This window comes from Dasypus novemcinctus, chromosome X (genome assembly GCF_030445035.2).
Source record: "Dasypus novemcinctus isolate mDasNov1 chromosome X, mDasNov1.1.hap2, whole genome shotgun sequence".
Taxonomy (NCBI): Eukaryota; Metazoa; Chordata; class Mammalia; order Cingulata; family Dasypodidae; genus Dasypus; species Dasypus novemcinctus.
The window spans coordinates 147135118-147141723 of NC_080704.1; positions in this window are offsets into that span (position 1 = coordinate 147135118).

Genomic DNA, 6606 nt, shown 5'->3' on the forward strand with positions numbered 1-6606 from the left:
ACATGCACTCACACAAAAAATACTCTAAAGTTCAATAAGAAAATATTATAATATTTCCTTTTTAAAGTAAGATATAAATCCTAGAAATCATAAAAGAATATTTTAATAGATTTTTGATGACATAAAACTTGGTGGAACACAGTGCATTTTTCAGCAGTGATTGTTTGATATGATACTGCAATGACAAACACATGACATTATGCACTTGTCAAAGCCTACAAAACTGTACAGCACAAAGCATAAGGCACAATGTAAACTATACACTTTGGTTAGTAGCATTGCTTCAACATTGGTTCATCAGTTGTAACTAATGTACCACACTAATGTAGGGTATTAATAATAGGGGAAACTATGTATGGGGGTATGGGGGTATATGGGAATTCCCTATACTTTCGGTGTAATTTTTTTAGGAGGTACTGGGGATTGAAACTGGGACCTTATACATGTAAAGCAGGAACTCAACCACTGAGCTACATCTGCTCTACCTTTCAGTGTAATTTTTCTGTAAATCTAATATTTCTCTAAAATTAAAGTTCATTACTACAAAAATACACAAAATTTAAAGGAAGAAAATATTTGCAGCATATAAATAATTGTATATGTTGAATAGTTAAAGAGAAGAAAATGAATAATGCAGAATATATAAACATTTCCTTTTAAATTCAATAAGAAAAAGACAAACAGCCTGATAGGAAAATAGCCTAAGAACAAGACCAGGTATTTGTAAATGAAGAAAAAAGAAAAGGCCAATAAACACATAAAAAGTGCTCATCCTTTACTAGGAATTGAGTAAACACAAACAAAACAGCAAGAAATCAACGTTCACCCATCAAAATGACAAAATTTTAAGACATTGATGATATCCAGTATTGATGAGGTTATGGAAACAGCTTTTTTTTAGACCCTGTGGGCAGGAATGAGAACCGGTACAGCTTTTCTCAGAGGGCAATTTGGCAGAATCTACTGAAATGAAAAATGTACACTCTTCTCCTTCTAGATATGGATCCTAGAGAAATCTGTATGCACGTACATGGCTTTTGATTGTGTTTGTCTGTAATAATGCAAAGTCAGAAACAACCTGAATGTCCATCAGTCATAGAATACAGGCTGGGTAGAGGTTTGAGGAAAAGGGTGAAAGTCTGGAATAGCCTATGAGGGCAGTAGGAGAGGGAGTTAACCTGACACTGCCAGGCAGCACCAGGAGGCCTGCCATGACTGAGCACCATGAATATGGAGTGGTCTCAATCTAGAGTTGCGTTATCTCCTCTTGTGGAGAAGACAGATGGCTCAATTGTCCTATGGTTCACTCATCCATTCACTAAATATTTATTGAAGGCCCACTAAGTGCCAGGCAGTGTTCTAGGCCCTTAGATACAGCAGTGAACAAAATAAACAGAGTCCCCTACTCTCGTGAAGCTTGCATATTAGTCAGTGAGATGAACCAAAAGAAATAAATCGACAAATAGATATATAGCATAATATTAGGTGGTAATAAGTGCTCTAAAGAATGAAGCAGGATAAGGGGATAAAGAGCAACAGAGGAGCTGTTGAAATCATGAGATCAGGGAAGGCCTCTCTGCAAAGCTGATGTTTGAACAAAGATCTGAATGAAGTGACAGGAGTGAGCCATCCTGATGTATTTGGGAAAGGAGCATTCCTATTAGTGGGAACAGAATGTGCAAAAGCCCTGAGGCTGGAGCATGCTTGACTTGGGGGTGGAGATTGGCATGATGGATGTAGCGGAAAGACAAAGAAAGAGACAAGAGTGTTAAATGAGCTGGTAATGGATTATGTAGTCCAGAAAAAAAAGGGGGGGAGAAAAGTGAGACCAGAGAATAAATGGAGAGAAAGAGAATAGGGTAAGGGACAGGAAGTCTCAGTGAGGTCAAACAGCAGGTGTAGGAGAGAGGGAGAGAAGACTAGCTCCAGAAGGATAGGAGGTATGGTCAGAGACTGAAAGTTGGAGTTCAGAAATCCCAGACAATGACAAGGTCCAATATGCTGCCTTGGGTGTGGGTGCCTGGGAAGGAATGGAGAAGAAAGGGCTTTGAAAGTAGAGGCTTTGAGCTGGAGGACCCAAGACATTAGAACATTAGATAGGTCATTGACTGAACCCAGGGTAACATCAGATGTGTTGGGGAGAGACTGGTTGCCATGGTCCTTTCATGACTGGGGAAGTGGTAGAAGGCAGATGTTAGAACTGTGACAAAGGCAGTGTCTTAGTTTGGCTAAGCTGCTATGAAAAATACTGCAAACTGGTTTTGACTTAAATAACAGGAACTTATTAGCTCATAGTTTAGGAGGCTAGAAGGCTTGTTTTGTTCTGCCTGGCCAGCAACCCTTGGGTTCCTTGGCTTTCCTGACACATGGTGATGTCCCCTCCTTTCTCTTCCAGGTTCCATTGACTTCCAGCTTCCAGCTCCTCCCTGTGGCTTTCTCTCTCTCTATGCTTGAATATCTTCTGCTTTTAAAGGACTACAGTAATCCTGATTAATCCCAACCTCATTCAGTTGGGCCACACTTTAAATAAAATAACTTGAAGAAATCCTATTTACAATGGGTTCACTCCCACAGGAATGCAGATCAAGACCAAGAATATTTCTAAATTGGAGTGAATAATTCAATCCACCACAGGCAGTAAGAGAACTATTGAGGGATACAACCTAGCCAGGAGGTCAGGGAATGCTTCCAAGAGGAAGTAACACTTGAGGTGAGACTTGAAGAATGAGGAGTTCACAGGGCAAAGAGAGGAAAGAAATGTATTCCAGGGCAACGAAAAAGAATGAGCAGGGAAGCAGACTTGGCCCAATGGATAGGGCATCCGCCTACCACATGGGAGGTCCGTGGTTCAAACCCCGGGCCTCCTTGACCCGTGTGGAGCTGGCCCACGCACAGTGCTGATGTGCGCAAGGAGTGCTCTGCCACACAGGGGTGTCCCCCGCGTAGGGGAGCCCCATACACAAGGAGTGAGCCCCGTAAGGAGAGCCGCCCAGCGCGAAAGAAAGTGCAGCCTGCCCAGGAATGGCACCACACACACAGAGAACTGACGCAGCAAGATGACGCAACAAAAAGAGTCACAGATTCCCGTGCCGCTGACAACGGAAGTGGACAAAGAAGAGCATGCAGCAAATAGACACAGAGAACAGACAAATGGAGGGGGGGGGGGAAGGGGAGATAAATAAATAAAAATAAATCTTAAAAAAAAAAAGAATGAGCAAAGATCCTGTAGCTAGAGGGAGCGTGATAAATAAGAGGGACTGAAAGACGGACATTGACTGGAATGGAGATGGTGAGAAGAGAGGCTTAAGATGTCTGAGCAATAAAGCAATCAGGCTCCCAAAAAAGACAGATGGTTGAGAGAGTTCCCATAAACCACCAAGGGAAAATGTGCATAGAACTGACTGGAGCCTTGGTGACCCACTGTGGTGCTCTAGTCACAGATCCTTTGGTACTGGGAGGCCCCTGAAGGAGCAGTGCAGATTCATAACATGACTGGCAGGGCCTAGGTCTCAACCAGGGCTCAGGATCTAACTCAGTCTGCGATCACAGAACCAGAACAAGCTAACTGGCCCATACAGACCCACTGGGGCTTGCTAACAAAGCTCCTGGATCACACCCCAACTTACTATGTGAGGAGGAGGAGCCATGGGAAGCTGGGAACTGACTGGAAATGAGCTGCCCACTAGATCCACCAATCACAGTGGCCTAGCCCTTGTTCTGAAGGCTCCCTTTCCAGCTACCTGGATGCATGGGTGGGGAAGTCCTGGCTACATAACAATGATCAGCTTCCATGAAACAAACTCTGGTTCTCTCCCCCATAACCACCCCTTACACATGCGCACACACACACACACACACACAACTTGACCCAGGTGGGGCTGACTTTGTGTCAAAGCAGGTAAGTGTGATGGAAAGAGCACCCAACAGCACCACGGAAACCTTTGGGGGAGACTAGAAAATTGCCCCCCTTTAAAGGGATTCTTTTAGGTTAGAGGTGGGGAGGGTAAACCACATACTGTTGGGGTTTAGTGTCAAATGTGTCTGCTCTTTGCTGGTCTCTGCCTAGATGCTTTGGTGGATCCAGAGATTTATAAGAACAAGCTCATGCTTGCTCCTAAAAATCAGGGATGGGTGGCCTAGGAGGAGAGAATCAAGAGGGTGGAAGGTTAACACAAAGCTTTGAAAACAGAAAACTGCACAAAATATTATGAGAGCCCCCAAGGTGGAGAGATGAATTTGAAGTGGAGGTCATGGCATGGTGGAGGTGCCTTTTGAGCTAGACTTTGATGAATACAGAGAATATGGACAAGAAGAGATGAGTAATGAGACATATCAGGGAGGAAGGTCTTGACCACTTAGATGAAGAGATTGAATTTTATCCCAAGGGCAATGGGATTTTGCTGTATGCAGAGTCCCCTTGGGTCAGTGATTTTTTTGCCACCACTAGGCTATACCAGGCCAGGGCACTGTCTTCTCTTTATAGCACTGCTGCCAATCTTCCCCCAGATGGCTGGCCCTCCCTGTGACCACTGCCTGCAGTGCCACTTCTGCACCTTGACTGCCAATGCCCTCTCCATTACTGCTCCTCCAAGGTGCCAGGAAGTCCCGGCCTGCTGGCACTCATCACCCTTCTGCTGATAAAGAAACTCCTGTCCCTCCTCCAGGCTCTACTCTTCCAGAGGGTCTAGGGGCTGCTTGTGCCTCTCCTGCTGTAGCTCCTTGCCTGCTTATCCCTGCACGTGCATTTCTCAGTCATACTCACGACATGGGCTGTTACTGTCATCTGAACTGTGATTCAGGATACCTATTGGCACCTAGGGGGAGAAGATACAGGCCAGGTAGGTGCATCGTGATGGAGGGAAGGCAGCCATCAGTGCCCAGAGAGGGCAGGCCTAGGTCTGAAGTCAGGGTGATAAACCCTGGGAAGCAGGGGTAGGATTGGGGTACAAAAAAAGAGCATGGACAGGAGGGGCCCTGAAGACCAACATTTCCAATTTTGGAGTTTGGCCTTTAGACGAATCATGGGCCATAGTGTGAAACTCGCAGAGGTCAGGCTGCCTGTGCAGGCCCCAGTGAGGCTACAGCTCCTTGTGGGTCTTCCAAATAACTTTGGTACGAGGACTTTTGGCCATTCACCCTCCCCACCCTGAACCACTTCATTCTACTTCAGGCCTGTTGCCAAGTCAGGCTCAAGTATCAAACTGATGAGTAAAGACATTGACTTCCAGATAAGGAGACGAGGGAGGAACTGAGGGTGAAGGCAGGTGAGGTCACCATCGCCACTAGGGCCAAGGAGGGGACCCAAGGGGAAAGGGGGGGAGGAATGCCAGAGGGCTGAGTATTGCATGGGGCCTTAATAATCACCAAAACCATCCCCATACAGAGTCCAGAAGATGAGGGAGGGGAGGCCAGCTCTGTTTGTTTGTTCCCAGAGTTGGCCCTTTGGCCCAGCTGATCCTTACTATAACATTAACTGCCAGTTCAGCAATGTTGAATGCCAGGAGAAAGAGCAAGGTACAGATGAGGCTGGTTGTAGTTCTAGTTATGTATTTGACTTAACAAACACTTATATAGCCCTTCCTCATTACTCTATGCCAGGCACCATCCAAGAGTCTCACAAACATTAACTCATTTAATCCTCATCTTACCCCTAAGAAGTTAGTACTATTATTTCTCCCACTTCACAAGGGAGGAAACTAGGCTCAGAAAGGCAAAGTTACTTGCCCAAGACCACACAGCTAGGGGATGAGACAGCTGGGATCAAAACCCAAGCAGTCCGGCTCCCAACTCAGCTCTCTTAGGTTATCCTGATGCAGGCCAGATTGAGTTTGTTCTGGAAGGTTCTCTTTAGGGTCTGTTCAGCAAGGCCCTTCTGCTGCCTGACCCCCTCAGCTCTGTCTGCTTGCCCTTCTGGGTGCCTAATATAGTGCACAGAGGAAATAAGGAGGCATGTCCTTAGTCCTCTGGGAATAACTTCAGTACCAGTCCTGGAACAGCTGGGAGAAAGAGGTCAGTGAAAAGGTAGCAGGAGCATCAGTGGTCACAGAGCCATACAAAGTTCTCCTCGTCCTGGTCCCTGGTTTGTCCTTTGAAGCTGTGGGTAGATTCCTGCCCTCTTTGTTTATTCCTGAAGGTGAAGTTCACTGAACCTCCTCACTCACTTTGACTCCCGTCTTTTAGAGAAGGGCATGAAGGCCCCTGTACTGGACTGAATAGAATCCCCCTCCAAAAAATGTATTAGTCCACCCAGAATCTCAGAATGTGACCTTCTTTGGAAATAGGGCCTTTGCAGATGTAATTCATTAAGATGAGGTCATATTGGATTAGCACAGGCCCTAAATCCAATGACTGGTATCCTTAGAAGATGGCCATGTGATGATGAAAACAGAGATTGAAATGATGCAGCTACAAGCCAAGAAATGCCAACGATTGCCAGCAGCCACCAGAAGATAGGAAGAGCCTTCCGAGGCAGCACTGCCCTGCCGGCACCTTGACTGCCAACTTCTAGTCTTCAGAACGGTGAGGAGATACATTTCTGCTGTTTTAAGCCACCCAGGTTGTGGTACTTTGTTACCACGGCCCGAGGAAAGTATTACATCCCACGTT